At 47.1% G+C, this 21,183-nt stretch overlaps 1 protein-coding gene across 1 annotated transcript in view; it reads left to right on the top strand.

Moving 5' to 3' along the window:
* LAMTOR5 (late endosomal/lysosomal adaptor, MAPK and MTOR activator 5) overlaps positions 1 to 21,183 on the top strand; it is a 301,434-nt gene that overhangs the window by 264,995 nt on the left and 15,256 nt on the right. The gene's annotated exons all lie outside the window — the stretch shown is intronic.

Here is a 21,183-nt window from a genome sequence, read left to right as displayed (position 1 = left end):
CAGGGCCCTTCAGCCTCCTTGCACGCTAGGGACTCCCACACAGGCAGGAAGATGCCAGAGTTGGAGGGAAAGGAGGGCAATTGCTAAAAGCCAGAGGCCCAGAAACGTGGAAAACTAGCCGGCGGGACTCCCTTCCCTGTAGGAGTTAGAAAAGATGTCTTCCCCTTTGTGCTGGCAAGATCAGAGTCCTCAGGAGAGGAGAACCCAGGAGTCAATGCTCCTGGCTAGTCTCCATCTGGTCTAGCTTCTCTCCAGGCACAGTTGGAGCGTGGGTCAAAGAAAACTCACAGTCAGGAAAGGGCAGGCAGAAAGCCACCAAAGGGCCGAAGTCACTAGTCCTGCCCCTGAGTTTTCTGTGTGTGGTCTCCTCTGGCCTTGATTTTCCACCCACGGAATGGGGTGAATGCCCCTCTGAAAATCACAGAATGTTAGAACCAACAAAGGCTTAGATCTTCCAGCACAGTCTCTTCAAGTCTGACCTCGGCTGGTCCAGTTTCCTCCTGGCCAGACTCCTAATCATCCTATAGTGTTGCTCACTCAGCACTACCAGGTCACCCCCCAAAATTGTTTCACGGCCCTTTGCTAACTCAAGGCATCTTCCCCAGCACCCGACCTTTTAGGTATAGAGATCACATCCAACCCACAGGGCAGCACTATTACAAACAGGCCTTCTTAAGAAGCTATTTCCATGGCCAAAAATGAGTGATGCTCCAGTGCAATTTTTCAAACTATTTGACTATGGCCCACCATAAGAAATAAACTAGAGCCCAGCACCCACAAGCACGAATTTATGTTTATATAAAACTAAAATAAAGGGTTTATGAAATAATACTTATCCCTATCACATGCAATGCACTCTGATATATTTTCTAATCTAGTCTAATCTGTTTCATCTTGTAGTACTGGTTGCAACCCCCTTAACCAGGGATCAGTAAATATTTTCTGTAAAAGGCCAGAGAGTAAATATTTTAGGCTTTGATGACTATATGATCTCTGTCCCAAGTAATTTACTCCGCCATTGTAGTGGGAAAGCTGCCATTGACAATAGGAAACAAGTGGGGGTGGCTGTGTTCCAATGAAACTTTATTTATACAAATAAAGAAAGGCTGAATTTGCCCCATCAACTGTGATCTAAACTGATTTCATGACCCACTAATGGATCTCAATCCACATTTTGAAAAACATTGTTGTAGGGGACCACTCCCCACGTCTTTTCTTCTAACAGAAACCAAGTTTTGCTCAGTGTGTATCTCTTCTACATGTAATGCAATTCCCCAGGGTACTTAGAAGCTGTGCTTCAGGAGAAGCTGACCATATTCCCAGCACTAGCACTGAATCTTGAACAGTCAACCCACCACATTGTTCACCTGTAACAGCAGATGATCCAGGGGTGTACAGATGAGCTATGCTGGTCTGATTAATCAGAAGGGAAGGCCATAAAGTCTATGCTTGGAGGAGTGGTTTCTTTCTTTCTACAGCTGGGTGAATCAAGGAATCATGGAGCCTTTCTTCTTCCACCACGGGGGGTTGGAGAGTTGGGACCATCGGGGTAACTGGTCTTAGGAAAAAAGCCAATGCTGAGGATAACAGAGCAGAAAGATTAAAGAACCTGGATCCTTGATTTGACCACATGTTAATTGACTTTAAGCCAGGCTCTCTCTCTCGTACCCAGAAGCATTATGATACAAACACAGTAATTCAAGAGGCAGGCTCCTGCCCAAAGACAGCACACTGGCTCTATCCCAAACAACTGCAAGCTTCTGGGGAAAGATCAGACAAGTCCTCATTCCAAGCAGTCAGGGAACCGAGCCCTTCACCAGCTGACTGGAGTTCCTCTCCTCAGTGGTACCAGAGGCCAGCAGCCTTTAAGGTGTTCTAAGCTCTGGGTCCAGTGCTCTCTCCCTCCTCACATAGGCTGGTAAAAGTAGGAGAAAGTGAAATCAGGACTACCTCACTCTCATTTTTTTTTTTCCTTTTTTTTTTTTTTTTTTTTTTAGACAGAGTCTTGCTCTGTTGCCCAGGCTGGAGTGCAGTGACACAATCTCGGCTCACTGCAACCTCTGCCTCTCGGGTTCAAGTGATTCTCAAGCCTCAGCCTCCCGAATAGCTGGGATTACAGGTGCACACCACCATACCCAGCCAATTTTTGTATTTTTAGTAGAGACGGGTTTTCACCATGTTGGCCAGGCTGATCTCAAACTCCTGACCTCAAGTGATCTGCCCTCCTTGACTTCCCGAAGTGCTGGGATTACAATCGTGGGCCACTGCACCCGGCCAACTCACTCTAATTTCTTAATTTAAAAAGCTTCCCATTAGTTTTCTGCTGAAGGAAGGCAGATTCCATGGAAGTTTACATTTTTCAAATGGATGGTTGTCAGAATAGAAACTTTTCATCCAAATGGGAGATATGGGGCATCCAAGTTGACCCCTGATACCTACCATGTGGCCTGGGGGGAAACAGACAGGACCACTGTTTTATTGTTAAGGCTGCCAGGAGCAAAAAGGGAGGAAAATACTTAATGCCACTGAATTGCACACTCAAAAATGGTTAAAATATAAATTCAAAGTTATTCGCCTTTCACCACAATTTTAAAAGACTGAAAAGAAGGAAACAGAGTCACATGAGTAGCTCTGAGGGCAGCAGGGAGACCACATGTTGAAATCCTACAGAAACTCCTGGGAAAGACAGGCATGAAACACTGTCCTGAGCGTGAGACTGTGCTTCCAGGAAGGCCTGGGTGCAGGTTAGCTCAGGGGTGTGAGTCTGATGGGATGGTCACAGGGGGAAAGGCCTACGGCTGAGTCAGTGGCAGCAACAAAGCCAGAACCTCCTAGCAGGTGGCTTTCTCTCACTCCACAGCCTTTCGGCCTGCCCCTGCCCCTACTGTGGGCTGAGAGTGCAGGAGGAGCTTCTGTTGGCCAATCACTCTCAGCAGGCGCTGTGACAAGTCCCTAAAAGGGCCAGGAGGATGGAGAGAACTAAGGAGAATGACAAGTTCACCAAAGACTGGGACTAGTTGGTTCCAAGTGCACTTTGTAGGCCCCTGGCCAGCATCAGGAGGAGACACAAGGGGACAAAGATGCCCAGGTCCCCAGCATCTGGGGCAGTGGCTCAGTTTCACTCAGAGGCCAATGCTTCTGCAGATGGTAAGAAGGAAGGCAGGCAGGCAGGCATTGTCTCCGCTCCCTCCATCCAGCCCAGCCCAGCCCAGCCCAGCCCATCCTGGCAAATACTCAGAGAGGGCAACATGCTCTCTGAGGGGCTGACTCTCCAGAGGACAGAAGCAAGGCTGAGCTCAGGAAGTAGCTTCTCTCAGGAAGCTTCTTCCTCCATTAGGGTGGAGAGGGAGGAGATGGGGTGGATAACAGTTGTCCTTTTTGTCAACTTTATCCCACTAGGCTAGGAGGAGAAGCCCTGTAATCAATCCCATGTACCCCCACTTGAGTGGATATCTGCTCCTTCCTTCCGCTTCTACAGGTTGAACTGTAGGGGATTTCCCTAGTAGTGAAATTCCACTGCCATGTAACAAAACCTTCTAGGGCAGCAGGGCCTGTGGCAAAATAGAATTTTGCCAGGTATGTGGGAAATAAATGAATGTTTTAAGTGGTCAAGATCTCTTAGTGCTAGTCAAGTAGAGTCATAGAATTAAGGTACATAACTTAAATTTTTTTTTTTCCTGATCCTGGGAAGGGTCCATGTGAGATTTCCAAAGCAAGTAGAAGTTTGGAGATATGGCCTGACGAGACCTGCAGGTAGACAAGACTACTGGAGAAGCAAGGTCTATCTTCCTGCACCCCATGAATAGCACGTCCTCAGCACTTGGACACAATCACACACACACACATGCACATGCACACCTGCCTATCAATAACATTTTTCCCTCCTGGTCAGGCGTGTTGGTGCACACCTGTAATCCCAGCTACTCAGGGGGAGGCTGAGGCACAAGAATTGCTTCAACCCGGGAGTCTGAGGTTGCAGTGAGCCAAGATCGCACCACTGCACTCCAGCCCTGGAGACAGAGCAAGACTCTATCCTATCCCTTCCTTTCCCTTCCCTTCCCTTCCCTTCCCTTCCCTTCCCTTCCCTTCCCTTCCCTTCCCTTTCTTTCCTGACCTAACAAGCTGGGCTTCCTGACAGCTAATCCGATATTCAATCTTTGCTAATGGGATCTTCATCTCCAACTGGGAGCCTCAATGATTTGTAACCCCCAGAAATATAGTCTGGGTAGAGGAGGCAAGAGATTCGAAGGACTCAGAGATACACAGGAAATAGATAAGGCGGGGAGCTCCCATCCTGGTCGCCCATTTATAACAGTATTTACTGAGCACTTACTGTGTGCCAGGCACTTCCCATGCATTATTTCACATAGTCCTCCCACCAACCCTAAGAAATAGGTATTCTTGTGGGGAGCAGGATACAGGGCAATGGAAAGGACATAGGCTTTGAAATCTGCTCTTAGATTCAACTCCTCCTTGCCATATATCAGTTGTGGTAATTGATGGGCAAACAGATCATTTCAGTCCAGTAAATACATGCTATCCCAGGATAGCTTTTACAGGTCCTGCAGTGATCAAAAGAAAAGGCTTTGTGGAGGAAGGACGCTTGAACTGCAGGGGGAGTGAAGTGCACTCAGCAGACACGGACAGAAGATGTTCCAGCCAGAGTAAATCATGTTTATGGCAGCAGAAACACAGAATGCAGTCCACTTAGGGAGTGGCGGAGACAGAGACTGGCCTCTGGGAGGCAAGGCTAGAGTCTTGTCTGCCGTGCCAATGAATTTAGGTTTCATCTTGCTAGTGATGAAGGACCATCTGAAGGAATCGTGTGTTACATGAGGAGACCTTCAGTAAGGGAGAGATGGATGAGTGAGGCCATGCCTGGAGATACTGGGCCGGCTAGCAGACAGTTTCAATAGGCAGAGTCAGATAAGGAGAGCCCAAAGGCAGCAGGAAGGGAGTGGGGCCAAAGGAGTGAACTTCGGAGGCATTCAGGTCCTAGAGTGGGATGAGAGAGAAAGAAGAATAGGAGATGGTTAAAGTCAGGGCCAGGAGAGCTGTACAGATATTGATGCTATTCGCCAATCCAGGACATGCAGAGGAAGCATGAATCAGTCCCGGGTCCGCAGGAAAGAGGGAGCCACTCAAACTAGGATGATGCACAGTGGGTGTTTTCACAAAGGTGTAAGCGTGGTGTCGGGTATAGGCAGGGCTAATGCAGTAACCTAGATCCAGTAGCAGCAGAGTGGAAGAGCTTCTCCCATCACCCAGCCAGAAGACCAGGAGGAGAACAGCTACCTGGACCAGAAGGAGAAGGTCTTGTAGAGAAGCTCCCTTGAGAGGATCCCCTTCTGCCAAGGAACAGCCAACCTAGGTGGCCTCACTGGAAGCATGATAGAGGAGTTAATTCCTCAGTTTCATGTTCCTCCTTTCTTCCACTTCTCTGAGAGCTACTAGCCAAATCTACCTGGAAGGCAGCCAGGACAGGAGCCCACTAAGGCATCCTTACAGATCAGCCTCCCAGGACATAGAGCAGGGGGAATAAGGTGGAGATGGATGTGAGGGGAGCAAAAAGCAGGTTTGGAGGAGTGCAGCGTGGTCTTGGGAGAGCGCCATCCCTGCTGCCCCTAGCTGTGTGGCCTTGGCCAAGTTACCTAACTTCTGTGATCCTCAGACAGAGGTGGGTCTGAATACTCAGGAGTCTTCAGTGGAAAGTGGATGCCATGGGTGTGCTGCGATTTCCTGGAGAATGTGTAGCTTAGCAGGGAACTGGGGCAGGCTGAAGAGTGAGAGCCAGGGTATGAGGCTGGGGAGGAGCCACCACACAGTCAATAGTAGCTTCCTCCTCTGGGATCCTCTAGCATTTTCTCTTTAACTTCTCACAGAAAACTTTACAGATTTTATTGCCACTGCTTCCGTGTGCATCCCATCAGAGTGTGAGCACATTTGTTCCTCAGTCCCTGAAGGCTGATGCATGGTCAGCCCTTGTTAGTTGAGTGAATGAACAAACAACACTGAAGAAGCTGCCCTTGAAAAATTGGGGCATCAGTTAAGGGGTTCGAGCAGAGGATAGAAGGCAGTGGAGGAGGAGGCTCAGGAGGAAGTGGGATGTCAAGCTGTGGGGCAGCTGCAAGACCTTGCATGCATTTGGTGGACATTTCCTAGGGGCTACCAGGGAGCAGGTTGTGCTTGAGACTAGAGGCTAGAGAGATGGGGAAGGTTCAGTCTCTGTGCTCAAGAGACAGCCCTCTGGACAGAGCACGGCAGCTTCTCCATGACACAGCTGTCCACAGGCTTTGGAGCACAACTCCTTGTTAGAGAGTGGTGGGGTTAGGCAGGTGGGGAGGTGGGGGAAGTTGAAAGGTATTCTGGGAATGAGCAAAGCCTGATTTGGGGATGAGGGCAAACGTTTAATGAGGGAAGCAGTGAGAGGTAAGACTGGAGCCACAAGCAGGCAGGAGCTCATGGAGACCCAAGTGCCCAGATGTGGACTTTTCCTTGTAGGCAGCGGAGCTCCCTGAAGGGTTCTGAAGCAGAGAAGAGCATAGTCAGGTGTGCTTCTTACCTGAACTACTGCTGAGGGATATTTAGGATGCAGCATCCTCTGGATGGTTGCTATAATAATAACTATTGTGACAAAGCTTCTTCCAGTGCAGCTGTTGTGTTTGCAAATGGGACCAAGGTCCCAGGCCACCAAGCCATGTAGCTAAGTTCCTAGCCCAGGTCCCTGGTCAGGGCATAAGTCACTCAGTGTGCCAAACCTCTAAAAGGTAGCCCAGCCCCTTTATTTACCACACTACACACAGCTAGTTCACCTTCTCCTCCTGAGCACCTGGAAAAGCTAACAGATGTGCCAATGTTCAGCACAGCTTTCCTGTGCTACTATCACAAACCCACAAGATTAAGTGGGGATCATGGTCTGTGAGTTGCCATGAAGAAGCAAATAATCGGCTGGGCGAGGTGGCTCACGCCTGTAATCCCAGCACTTTGGGAGGCCAAGACGGGCGGATCACCTGAGGTCGGGAGTTCGAGACCAGCCTGACCAACATGGAGAAACCCCATCTCTACTAAAAACACAAAATTAGCTGGGCATGGTGGCACATGCCTGTAATCCCAGCTACTACGGAGGCTGAGGCAGGAGAATCGTTTGAACCCAGGAGGCGGAGGTTACGGTGAGCTGAGATGGCGCCATTTTACTCTAGTCTGGGCAACAAGAGCAAAACTCCATTTCAAAGAAAAAGAAGAAGAAGGAGGAGGAGGAGGAGGAGAAGGAGGAGGAAGAAGAAGACGAAGAAGAAGAAGAAGAAGAAGAAGAAGAAGAAGAAGAAGAAGAAGAAGAAGAAGAAGAAGAAGAAGAAGAAGAAGAAGAAGAAGAAGAAGAAGAAGAAGAAGAAGAAGAAGAAGAGGAGGAGAAGAAGAAAGTCGTTTGCCAGAACCTGAAAAGAAGCCACAGAGCCACTGAGCTCCATAATCCCTTGCATAGGCTGAGTTGTGCAAACACTTGGGGAAAAAAAAAAAAAATCAGGATGGTGTGAACATAGTGTTGAGGCAGTGTTGGAGCAGAGGGCAGCCTGCCCACATGGCCCATCAGGACACAAAGCCAGGATCTCGCAATGTGAATGGAATATTACCTCCACCCTGTATTGATTGAACAAGGCAATCAGCAGAAGCTGCTATGGGAATACTGATGGCCAAAGCTGTATATTGGGTGATAAATCTGTGCTGGCTAATTTTTCACTAAAATAAGTCAGCCACATGCTCCTGGGAAGCCCCTGGGAACCTCGGCCCAGTTCAGGGACTTCATTGCTCTATTCTTCTCATTAAAGAATAGGCCAGATGCAGTGGCTCATCCCTGTAATCTCAGCACTTTGGGAGGCCAAGGTGGGTGGATCACCTGAGGTGAGGAGTTTGAGACCAGCCTGGACAACATGGTGTAACTCCACCTCTACTAAAAATACAAAACTTAGCCGGGCATGGTGGCACATGCCTGTAATCCCAGCTACTTGGGAGGCTGAGGCATGAGAATTGCTTGAACCCAGCTCTGCCTCTTGCCTGCCTCACGAAGAAGGGCAACCAGCCCCTGCTTCAAGGGACCCTGACAAGAGGTGAGGAGAGTCCCAGGGCTGGACTAGGAACAGGCAGGAAAGGAGGCTACCTGTGGCAATGTCAGAAGAAACATATTCAGTCTTACATAAGAAAATGGGGCCGGGTATGGTGGCTCACGCCTATAAACCCAGAACTTTGGGAGGCCGAGGTGGGTGGAACACTTGAGGCCAGGAGTTTGAAACCAGCCTGGCCAACATGGCGCAACTCTTTCTCTACTAAAAATACAACATTTAGCAGGCATGGTGGCACACACCTATAATCCCAGCTACTCAGGAGGCTGAGGCACAAGAATCACTTGAGCCCGGGAGGCAGAGTTTGCAGTGAGCTGGGATAGCGTCGCTGCACTCCAGCCTGGGTGACAGAGTGAAGAAAGAAAGAAAGAAAATGGTAGGATCAGAATAAGAATTCTTGGCTCTCTTCAACCTAACTTCCTCCGTCTGCTTCCACTTCTCCCACCACCTCCTGCCCTCATTCTTCATTTTATTTTTTTTAATATATATTTTGCAGAGATGGGATCTTGCCATGTTGCCCAGGCTGGTCTCAAACTCCTGGTCTCAAGCAATCCTCCCACCTCAGCCTCCCAAAGTGCTGGGATTACAGGCATGAACCACCATGCCCAGCTCTGCCCTCATTCTTATAAGGAAACAGGCGAACGAACCAACCTGAGGACCTTCTAAGTATTCCATCTAATAAGAACTTGTTATACAATTCCTGCTTGTGATTAGAAACTAATTCAGGAATGGCAAAGGATTTCATTCCAGGTCAGTGCTGACTGATTCATAATGGCTGCCTGGAGAAGTATGTTGAGACTGAGTTTGAAGCTGCTTCTAGGCTCTAGTGGGGAGGGTGCCAATGTTGATTGGTGATGTCTGCATGGGTGCAGGATGGGAAAATGCTGGCACACATGCCATGTATTTTCTAAATCGGGGACTCTACAATGAAATAATTCACCTACAGTGGAAAATATCAATGAGATAACCACAGACCCAGGATAAAGGGAGTTTCAACTCCTGGTGGGAGGTCCTAGTTATGTTTTTGCCTCTGATCACATTGCACTTCGGCAATGCAATTATAAGTCTCCTGATTCAGGTCACCCTTTTGGAGTCACAGATCTTCTTTGAGAGTTATGGATTGTTGGTGTTGAGAATTGAGTTATAATCCATCAACGCTTTCCCTATTTCTAGTGGTCTGTGGAATAACTTTTTTTTTCAACATTTTGGTAAGGAGGCTTGGGGCTGAGCCCTGAAAGGCCTGCCTCCCGGGAAGCCAGTCCCTTCTAGGGAAGTCACCCTGTCTTGGCCATCCTGGACGGAGGCCATGTGACCATGCACATGGGCTAAGATGACTCCTATAGGCTCACAGGATTTCCCCAAACAATGAAATATTCTTCACTTTTTCCTCAATGTTTGCCCTCTCAAAGTGGGCTCTCAGCAAAATAAAACCTAGCACCTTCAGATTTCTAGGTTCCCTTCACATCCATGGAAGTTCACTTTGAAAATTGTCTCCCAGAGCCCAGTAACCGATTCCCTTCAGGAAGCAGGGACTGAGGTGGCTGCAAGGGCACAGCCATTCAAAAGGGATGTGCCTCTTCCTCCACACAGTTTCTGCTAGTTCCAGGTAACTGTGGTGGTGAAGGGCCATGCTGCCTCTGGGGCATCCTTCTACAAAGGGTACTGTAGTCACCTGTGGGTGGTCTCTCTCTCTCTCTCTCCCCGCCCACTCCCTCTCCTGCTCACTCCCCAGCCCAGGATGGGCTTCGAACAAGACAACAGATTCCCCCTGAATAGAACTTCTGTTGGAAAGGAGACTTCAGTGTCCCCCTAAAATGCAGGCCAGAAAGGAGGCATTCAACTGGACACAGGAGAAAACAAAATTGTGCAGAACATGCCTTGGACAGAAGAGTTAAGCATGGGATTGAAGATCATTTATTGATATCAGGAAATAGTAATATTAGATTGCTAAGTAGAAAATGCTAGAAGCAATAAAGAATATACAATGTGATTTCACTTTGTGTGTGTGTGTGTGCACACGGGGAATAAAGTTTGAAAAGAAAAAAAAATGTTAACATTTTTGTCTTGGCAAGTTGGCATTGCTAATACTGGGCGTTATTTTGTTTCATCTTCATATATTTTTATATTTTCTAAGTTTTTTGTTTGAGCATGTGTTCCTTTTATAATAGAAAATTAATTAAATGTTATTTAAAAATAATTATAAAGGGGATTAAAAAAAGAGCATGAGTGATGGGGTCATTTAGAACTGAGCTCAGATCCTCATTCTGTCCCTTATTAGCTGGTACCCTTAGAAAAATTATTTAATTTCTCTGGGCCCGTTTACTCCCCCTACATCACCTGAATAGTACATGCTTAGAACAGAGAAGACAAGCCTATTGCTTTTATGGTGGTTATGTTTTCAGAGCAGGGATGCTTAGCAGTCAGCAAAAGATGGTTGCAGGGCGAGGAGGAGATTTTTGGTTCCCTCTGCTGAGACTGATGATCTAGAGAGGAAGCGAGGTAGTCCCAGGGAACCAAGGAAACGGCCCGGCTGGGAGGTACTCCAACAACCCGTATCCCCCTGCCATCCCCCAATCCAGGCATGCAGAGTGGAAAACAAACACTAGAGACCTTTGGGACTCCAGTGGGCAGGACTCCAGTCCCATCTGTGGCCATGACTAATGTGAGCTTGAGAGTCTGGGACACAGTCTCCAAACACAGATGGCAGACATGTTCCTTCTGAAACCCTCTGTAAGTGCTTGCAAGTGGGCCAAGCTGGGCTGGGAGGCATAGATGGATGGGTTTGTCTGCAAGCTGGTGAGGCCCATGGCCAAGTGAAGTAGCTGGGCAGTGGCACAACAGACACAGGGGGACACCAGGATGGGGCTGAGCCTGGGCATGGCTCCAAAGGCCTTTGAGGACACTGCACAGCATGGGAAAACCAGGGGCGCCTCCACAGTGGCACAACAGTGCCTGCCAAAGGAGCAGCCCTGGCTCCACTCTGCCGTGTAAATCTCTCTCCAAAGCTCTCAAGTTAATTTCAGCAACAGCTCCCCAGAGCTCCAGCTGATCACCAGGACACCTCCTGTCCTAAGGAAAATAAGAAGAGGAACAGCCAGATTTGTCAAGAAATTAATTGAAAACAGCAATGAGTGGCTCACGAAGTTATAATAAGATAGTAATTTGCTCCTTTCTCAAAGGCAGGCTTGGATGCCAGCTTCTTTTCCCTCTGATGCCTGCTGATCCAGAGCCCCGGATTCTGGGAGGCGTCAGTCCTGCCACCAGTGGACAGCTGTTCCCTCTCCAGCAGAGCTACAAAATACAAGTCCTCGCCCACCTCCCAGCCCAGGAGTCAGGGCTGCAGGCTTCGAGTAGCATCCAGGATGCCTCTTCCAAAGAAAGCAAGAAAAAATAATATTTATTCATTATCCGTTTCATGTGTGTTTGCCTTGAGTAGCTTCTTTTTCATATGGATGATTAGAGCAAACCCAGGAAACCCAGAGATTAGACAGCATCGCCGGGCCCAGCACAGCACCCAGGATTTAGGTGCAATCTCATCGTTGATGGATGAGAATAGCGAGGCGTGGGTAAATTACAGGATGGGTCAAGGTCACAGAAGCAATGAGCAGGCATGTCTGCTGCTCCCAACCCACTCTATCTAGTGCATGGCTCCTTCTTCAATTCTATTCTACAAACCAGAGCATATGGAGATGGGCAAAGATGAAAAAGACACAGTCCCTACCCTCAAGAGACCAGGGCATAAAAAATTTCTGTGATGTTAAAAAATAATACTTAGAGTCTAAACCTTGGAAATAAGGCCAAGAGAGAACAGCATGTCCTTCCAACGTCATTTTGGGCATTTCTTCACAAGCCTACCAAAGGATTGCTTAATTACCTCAGGGAAAGTATCTCCCTGTGACTTGGCTATTTATTATTCATTAAGGGCTCAGACTCTGTGAAGTTACATGTTAACTTACGGATCTTATCCAGTAAATATAAATAATTTCTATCTAATAAAAAGATAACACCAAAGATTATGATGTTTAATTGCCCTGTAGGGCATTAGCCACTTTGTTTTTTAATTGGTACAAAATTTACCATCATAACCTTTTTTTTTTTTTTTTTTGAGATGGAGTCTTTCTCTGTTGCCCAGGCTAGAGTGCAGTGGTGCGATCTCAGTACACTGCCACCTCCGCATCCCGGGTTCAGGCAATTCTCCTGCCTCAGCCTCCCAAGTAGCTTGAGTTACAGGTGCACGCCACCATACCCGGCTAATTTTTGTATTTTTAGTAGAGACTGGGTTTCACCATGTTGGTCAGGCTGGTCTCGAACTCCTGACCTCAAGTGATCTGCCCACCTCAGCCTCCCAAAGTGCTGGGATTACAGGCGTAAGCCACTGCACCCGGGCCATCTTAACCATGTTTCAGTGGAGTTAAGAACAATTCAGCGGTATTAAGCACATTCATATTGCCCTGCAGCCATCACCACCATCTGTCTCCAGAACACTTTTCATGTTGCAAAACTGAAACTCCTCACCCATTAAAAAATAACTCCCTATTTTGTCTTCCCTCAACCCCTGGCAACCATCATTATCCCTTCTGTCTTGATGATTTTGTCTATCATAAGTACCTCATATAAGTGGAATCATACAGTATTTGTCTTTTTGTGACTGGCTTATTTCATCTTGCATAACGTCCTCAAGTTTCATTCATGATGTAGCAAGTGAGATGGAGCAGGCACTTGTAACAGAACCAAACTGTGGTCTGCTCACCCAACACAGTAAAACCGGACACCCACACCCAGGATTTTGTGGTGATAGAAAGGAAGGTGTTTATTGCAGAGCACTAAGGAAGGAAGACCAGACAGCTAAGTGCTTAAAACCTAGCCTCCCCAGTGGCTTGCAGGCAAGGAGTTTTAGAGGCAGGCATAAATTTCAGAACAGCAGAAGCCACAGGCAAAATCATTAATTGCAAAATTGATTGCCAGGAGGTTACACATTGGCTTAAGTTTAAAAGGGTGAGGTGTCTTGAATAGGGGCCTTGCAGGCTATAGATAGATTCAAAGATCTTCTGATTTGCAATTGATTATGAAAGAGAAGCTCTGTTTAAAAATTTGGGGATCAGGGCTGGGCACAGTGGTTCATACCTGTAATCCCAACACTTTGGGAGGCTGAGGCAGGTGGATCGCTTGAGCTCAGGAGTTCAAGACCAGCCTGGGCAACATAGAGAAACTCTGTACAAAAATACAAAAATTAGCTGTGCGTGGTGGTGCATGCCTGTAGTCCCAGCTACTTAGGGGCTGAGGTAGGGGGATTGCTTGAGCCTGAAAGGTGGAGGTTGCAGTGAGCTGAGATTGCACCATTGCACTGAACTCCAGCCAGGGTGACAGAGTGAAACCTTATCTCAAAAAAAAAAAAAAAAAAAAAAAAAAAAAAAAAAGTCATTGTCAAATGTAATGCCATAGACCTTTTTCCCTATGTTTTCTTCTAAGCATTTTATAATTTTAGCTCTTACATTTAAGTCTTTGATCCATTTTGAGTTAATTTTTGTATATGGTGGAAGGTAAGGTAAAGGTTCATTCTTTTGAACATGGATGTCTAGTTTTTCCAACACAATTTGTTGAAATGACTGTCTTTTCCCCATGGAATGGTCTTGGTACCCTTGTCAAAAATCATTTGACCATATATGCAATGGCGAGTTTTATTTTTAACCTAGAAATTTTATTTTAACATTTCCTTTTAAATGACCATAAGTATTCACTTCCTCAAAATGCTCTTTGAATTAGCTTAACTACATTATCAGTTCCCTCCTTCATGAGTTGCTAAGTCTTCGGCACGTGTCCATTTTATATTTGAAGGAGGTATATTTTAAATATTTGAACATTATGCTTTTACAGTAATGTACAAAGTGTTATTGGAGTCAGGGTGAAGATCATTTCTAATTGAGAATTCAAAAAACTTTTCACATCCGGGCACGGTGGCTCATGCCTGTAATCCCAGCACTTTGGGAGGCAGAGGTGGGCAGATCACTTGAGGTCAGGAGTTTGAGACCAGCCTGGCCAATACGATGAAACCCTGTCTCTACTATAAATACAAAAATTAGCCGGGCGTGGTGGCACGTGCCTGTGTAGTCCCAGCTACTCAAGAGGCTGAGGCAGGAGAATCGCTTGAACCCAGAAGGCAGAGGTTGCAGTGAGCCAAGATTGTGCCACTGCACTCCAGCCTAGGTGACAGAGTGAGACTCCTCAAAAAAAGAAAAAAAAAAATCACTTTTGAGATCAACCTTATGATTAACACATGAACTTTTGGTAGATAGAAATAGAAGTTTGGGGCAGACATTTCAAACTCTGGAGACAGCAGGAAGAATGTTTTTCTTCTTATTTACTTTCTTTTTTTTTTTTTTTTTTTTTTTTTTTTTTTTTGAGACGGAGTCTTGCTCTGTCGCCCAGGCTGGAGTGCAGTGGCCGGATCTCAGCTCACTGCAAGCCCTGCCTCCCGGGTTCACGCCATTCTCCTGCCTCAGCCTCCCGAGTAGCTGGGACTACAGGCGCCCGCCACCTCGCCCGGCTAGTTTTTTGTATTTTTTAGTAGAGACGGGGTTTCACCGTGTTAGCCAGGATGGTCTCGATCTTCTGACCTCGTGATCCACCCGTCTCGGCCTCCCAAAGTGCTGGGATTACAGGCTTGAGCCACCGCGCCCGGCCGATCTTCTTATTTACTTTCATCATTGTGTGTCTTACTCAATCAAGTCTAATAGCTGTAGGGTCAAAGAAGGAAAGCTTCCCCTTTGCCCTCTGAAGGTCCTCTGAAAATACCCTAACAAAAGGCAGATTGATAAAAGAAAAAGGCATACAAAATTCATTTAACATGTGGGGTAGGGATCATAGAAGCACAATCACACAGTCGTCTGATGAGATCCAGACAGAAACTTATATGCCCTTCCTCATAGGGGAGTGGGAGATGGAGAATGTTGGTAATTCTTTTGAGGAGTAGTAAATGATCGTTAGGGAGAATGAATGGGTGTAGAAGACACAAATTAACCTGTAAATGACTCTTTAGAATTTGAATGAGTTGGAGAGACAGATATTGTTTTGTGAAAATACTGTGTATTACATTCTGTGTTCTATGTTTTGTGTAAATACTGTGGAGACCATGACAGTACTGTGTAATACTGTGTATGACATTCTCCAGTCTTCTTTTCTGCTATAGATATTGAGATTTCAGGAAGGGAACGGAAGGCAAGGGAATGGAAGGCAATTGTGTTCTCTTTGGCAGATCCAGTCTTGTGGTAGATAAGGAGATATCAGAGTAAAGCTTCTTCCAGCATCAAAGGCCTCTAACTTAAAATAACCAACACACCAAAATGCCATATTGTAGTCACCCAGTGGGTCCTTCTTGTCCCCTGCACAGATAGAGCTGATTCACTGAGAGCAGTGCTGCCCTAAGAAAGAGTTTAATTAACATAAGGCTAGCCACACAGAAGACAGGAGTTTATTACTCCAATCAGTTTCTCTGAGAAGGAGGCTAGGGTTTTTAAGGATATCAGTTTGGTGGGCAGGGGGCTAGGGAATGGGTGGTGCTGATTGGTTGGGGATGAAATCATAGATAGGAGTGTGGAAAGTGGTCCTCTGGTGCTGAGTCAGACTCTGGGTAACAGCCACAGGACCAGCTGGGTCATGAGTCATGGGGTCTGGGTGGAGTCAGTCACCAGAATACAAAAGTCTGAAAAACATCTCAAAAGACCAATCTGAGGTTCTACCATAGTGATATTATCTATGGGACCAATTGAGGAAGCTACAAATCTTGCGAGTGCCGTGCAATAAACGATGACAGAAAGGCAAGCTATGCCTATATCTTATCAGAATTCAGGCCCCTTCCATAATCCTAATTTTGTGGCCTTTCATTAGTCTTACAAAGGCAGCTTCAGTACCAGAACAAAAAAGGGGTCAGTTTTAGGGAGGGACTATTATGATCCTGGTTTCAAAGTTAAACCATAAATCCCCTCCCAAGATTAACTTGGCCTATGCCTAGGAATGAGCAAGAACAGCCAGGCTGTGAGGCTAGAAGCAAGATAAGGTCAGCCATGCCAGGCTTCTCTCACTGTCATAATCGTTGCAAAGGTGGTTTCAACGTTTTGGGGTGAAATTCCCTGGACTCCTTCATGGCCTACACAGATGGGATCATTCTACACGAGGAAACCCAGAGAAAAGCTTCTCGCCTCTCTCACATACTGTTTCTCTTCACAGCCCTTCATGGGAGATCCTTGTTACAGTTCCAGGTCAGCCCAGCCCCTCCCAAGCCCCCACCTCACCCGCTTCCCCTACCCTGCCAGAGGCTGGAAAGGGCCTGGGCCTTTCCATCAGCGCTTTGGGTCATCTCCGATTCTGCCTGAGCTAGGGAATTGCATTTGCTGACTGTATCATCCCCCCACGTAAGACATTCATGAAATATCACCCTGACAGACTCTTAATGTTAACAGCATCAATCACAGGGATCAACAGCAAACACGCCTGAGACAGAGCAGCCATCTCTTCCAATCCAGAGTATTATTAATTTGGAAGCTTGTTTCTGGCCACAGAGGCTGAAATCTGTAGCCCTGGAGTGACCTTTGCTTTGGCCGCATGTGTCCCTGGCTGAGGCTGGCGCAAAGCCCTCTCTTGTGGTTCTTTACTGTAGAGGGTGCTTCTGTCCCTGGCTGAAGCAGAGTCAGAACTGAACACTGACACATGCATTCTGAGCATCTCAAGTGTGCACATTCCTTCTTGGGTTTTTGAAGTCACATTGTTGTGGTCCCCAGGCCTTCCTAACCCATGACCGCGGCATTTTCTGAGACTCTCAGCAGCCAGGGCAGGCTGCACTGTGGCTGGACACGCTGGATGTCCCGTTTTCTGACGGCCCAGAGCCCATCACTGTCCTCCACGGAAATTCACACACAGAAGTAACTGAGAGGCACCTCAGCTCACTGAGCCCCGCTTGCTGGCAAGACTCATGGCCTTCAACTTCTGCCCCACCTCCACCCTTCCTTGAGCCTCAGATCTCCAGACACCCTGTCTGAGGCCCCCAGGCATTCCAGCCCCTCAGCTGTGGCTCAGCCTCTACAACCTGTAAAAGGCACATCCTCTGGGGATCAGCAGGGCTCCCTAAGGTGGTGACCAAGGATGGAGTGAGTGAAGAGAGGCTCAGTGGTCTCTAAGCAGGGCTGTCTAGGCGGCTTCCCAGGCTGGTTGATCTGCATGTACTGCGTGTGACTGACAGCAGGCCCAGGGTTGGCCGGACTGCATCTGATTTCATCCTTCACTAGCTGGTTAACCTCGGGCAAGTCAACCTCTATACACCTCAGTTTCCACATCTGTACAAAGGTTCTAATAATAACACTTGCCTCGTTTAACACTTAAGGCTTCTGGATAGAAAATATAAAACATGGAGTACAAAGCCTGGCAATAATTAATCCTCAACAAATGTTAACTATTTCTTGAGGGGCAGGAGGTGGATTCTGTCCTGTTTGTGTGGGTGTGTATATATCTATAACATAAAGTCTCGGGGAAAGGAAAAGTGGAAAAAGGGCCAGAGAACTTGCTGTTTGTTTCCCCAGATATTGTCTTTGCTGATCAATGTTTTACCAACTTATAAAGGAGGTTAGTCCTCATTTCATATCCCTTGTCCAGAGAGTGATAAACTATCATCTCCTTAAAGTAAGTAATCTATGCTGCTTTCAAATTAGCCCTTCTCCACCTTGACAGATGGGATTAGATTCATCTCACTTCCCCTTTGGCAACTGAAAATATCAATGAGATATTAGTGTGTTTGCCTCTGACTTTCTCCTGGGGGAAAATACTGATGGTCCAGAATTAATGTGGCAGTTGATTTACTGTGTGGTGTCTGAAGACACACGGACAAGTCCTCCTGTTGCTGAGGGGAAATGGGCAGAAGGGAACGCCTAGTCACTTTATGGGACTGACTCCAGGCCTGTGCTGTTCAAACTAGTCAAGGAGACACAGTTGCAGAGGAGCCAACTCACCTGGGCCGACTCACTCAACATTGCCTGGGAGAATGGTCAGCCCCAGTATTAGAGACCCAAGACAGTGAACATTTTCAAGTTCTATGACCTTGACCAGTTAGTTGACCTCTCCAGACCTCGGTTACTTCATTCACAAAATGGGGCTAGAGTCATGGAATGACTGTGAGATTAAATAAGACAATGTGTATGAATGTGTGAAAGTTGTCAGAATCAAAATGGAATCACTAACAAGAAACCCCTGATAAACAGAGCCAGGGAAGGCCCTGAAGAGAGCATTCTCATGCTTGTATGCCTGGTAACAAAAGCTATCACAAAAGATCGCGAAAGCCACAACCTCCTACAAAGGCCATTACAACCTTACTCAAAAAAGACTTCTGCAAAGTCATCTGCCCAGCAACTGCCTGTCCAACCTTGGACTGGCATCACCCTTGTTATTGATCTTTATAGCCAAGGATAACTATTTCAAAACAATTATGTAATCCTCTTCATTTTTTCCGTTAAAAACCTTTGCCTTCCTCTACCTCCCTGAATACATGCATTACTAAGGCAGGCATATTCCTATGCAATGCTCTATTCCCAGATAAACATTTTTTTCTTTTATAGAGACTCTCTTTGTTTATTTAGGTTGACAATGGATCTGCTTTGTAAATGTTGATTTTTCATCTTTAAGTACCAGAGTAAATGCAATGTTCTTGAACGACGTGCTGACCAAACTTACAGATATTAAACTGAGGCGTGGAGAGAGGCGGCATCCACAGCAGTCAGGTAAATCAGAAAGTGCTGCCTTTGCTGCTGTTGACCGTTGTGATTACACCAGTTTCTGCTGCCTCCTTGGGAGCTGGAATAATGCGCAGGTGAAGGGTTGGAGAGGGTCAGTTTCCTATGAGATTTCCAAAGGGAATTCCTTCACTAACGAAACAATCATTCACTGAACACCTTCTATGAGGCAGATGCTTTTCTAGGCACCATGAAGGGTAAAGACAAGACACTCAAGTTTTAAAAAGGCCTTGATTCTGGCCAGGCGTGGTGGCTCACACCTGCAATTCCAGCACTTTGGGAGGCCGAGGCAGGCAGATCACCTGAGGTTGGGAGTTCGATACCAGCCTGACCAACATGGAGAAACCCCATCTCTACTAAAAATGCAAAAAAGTTAGCAGGGTGCGGTGGCGCATGCCTGTAATCCCAGCTATACGAGAGGCTGAGGCAGGAGAATCCCTTGAACCTGGGAGGCAGAGGTTGCAGTGAGCCGAGATTGTGCCACCGCACTCCAGCCTGGGCAACAAGAGTGAAACTCCATCTCAAAAAAAAAAAAAAAAAAAAAAGAGGCCGGGCGCGGTGACTCATGCCTGTAATCCCAGCACTTTGGGAGGCCGAGGTGGGCGGATCATGAGGTTAGGAGTTCAAGACCAGCCTGGCCAAGATGGTGAAACCCCGTCTCTATTTTAAAAAATACAAAAATTAGCCAGGCATGGTGACACACGCCTGTAGTCCCAGCTACTTGGGAGGCTGAGGCAGGAGAATTGCTTGAACCCGGGAGGCCGAGGTTGTGGTGAGCTGAGATCGTGCCATTGCACTCCAGCCTGGGTGACAAGAGCAAAACTCCACCTAAAAAAAGAAAAGAAAAGAAAGAAAGAAAAAAGAAAAAGGCCTTGATTCTGAGGTTTGGTGCTTCACTATTCATCCTCCTTCCTCTCCCTCTCTCTTTATCCCGCCCAGGAGAGCTCTGTCCCTGAAAGGAATGGGGAAAGACAGATGCCTACCCTATTCAAGTCCTCTCCTGGAATTTGGTACCCATCAGCCAGCCTTGGTGGCTCATATCTGTAATCCCAGACGTTTGGGAGGCTGAAGCAGGAGGACTGCTTGAAGCCAGGAGTTTGAGACCAGCCTGGGCAAGAGACTGAGACCCCATCTCTACAAAAAAAAAAAATTTTAAAAGAACGTGTTTCGGCCGGTTATGGTGGCTCACGCCTGTAATCCCAGCACTTTGGGAGGCCGAGGCGGGTGGATCACAAGGTCAGGAGATCGAGACCACAGTGAAACCCCGTCTCTACTAAAAATACAAAAAATTAGCTGGGCGCAGTGGCGGGCGCCTGTAGTCCCAGCTACTCAGGAGGCTGAGGCAGGAGACTGGCGGGAACTCGGGAGGCAGAGCTTGCAGTGAGCCGAGATTGCGTCACTGCACTCCAGCCTGGGCAACAGAGCGAGACTCCGCCTCAAAAAAAAACAAAAAAAGAACATGTTTCCTGGAAACAGCAGTGCAGGCCCCAAGCTCCGGGCAGGGTCATGCATGGAAGCTGTTATTGGTAATGATCATTGGTCTGAAAAGTTTCTCTTACCCAAAATTCAAGTTGGGTTTTTTTCCATTATCTCTAGCTTATTAACTATATAGAGCACAAACTCCTTGAGTGAGGAAGCCCTGTCTGAATTATTATTGCTATCAGCATAGAATCTGGCAAAGTAGGGGTAAGGGATCCATAAAGAAATGGAACTGTGGATCTACAGTGAGGCCACAACATGAAGCTGGCACACGTGCAGACTCTGAGATCCTTTATGATGACCCTGATCTCTAGGAGCACAAAGTACAATGATCAACACTCCCAAATTCCATATTAGACTAGGCTCATGCAGGAGAGAGGTAGAATCCACCTCTCCCCTTTGCCAAGAGTGGAATGCTGCCCAATAAAGTTGCTCGGAGACATTATGGAAGAGGCTGTGGTGTCAATCCCTCCACAGGGATTCTTGCTTTGCATGAGAGAGAACTCAGGTAGGACACTCACACTCAGAGGTGTCCTACTCTAAGTCTAAACTTCTAGAGACAAAGCTTCAAATCACGCATGAGGAAAATGCCCCTGCGGGTCTCAGACTCTGGGAGCAAGAGTTCTTCCTCATGCAAAGCAAGAATCCCTCTGGATGCTTTCATGCTGCTCACCCGCTTTTGAATAGCTTTGCTATGTGCGGGCTACTTTCAAGACCATTACAGAGAGCAGAGCATTTTCTCTCCAGCCTCCTTTACAACTAAAGCCAGATACGTGATCCAGGCTCCATTACTGCTGGGAAGGGCAGCAGCAGAGGTA

The sequence above is a fragment of the Macaca thibetana genome, chromosome 1 (assembly GCF_024542745.1).
Source record: "Macaca thibetana thibetana isolate TM-01 chromosome 1, ASM2454274v1, whole genome shotgun sequence".
Classification (NCBI taxonomy): Eukaryota; Metazoa; Chordata; class Mammalia; order Primates; family Cercopithecidae; genus Macaca; species Macaca thibetana.
Note: the sequence above shows the minus strand (reverse complement) of the source record. Positions and strands in the feature narration are given on the sequence as shown.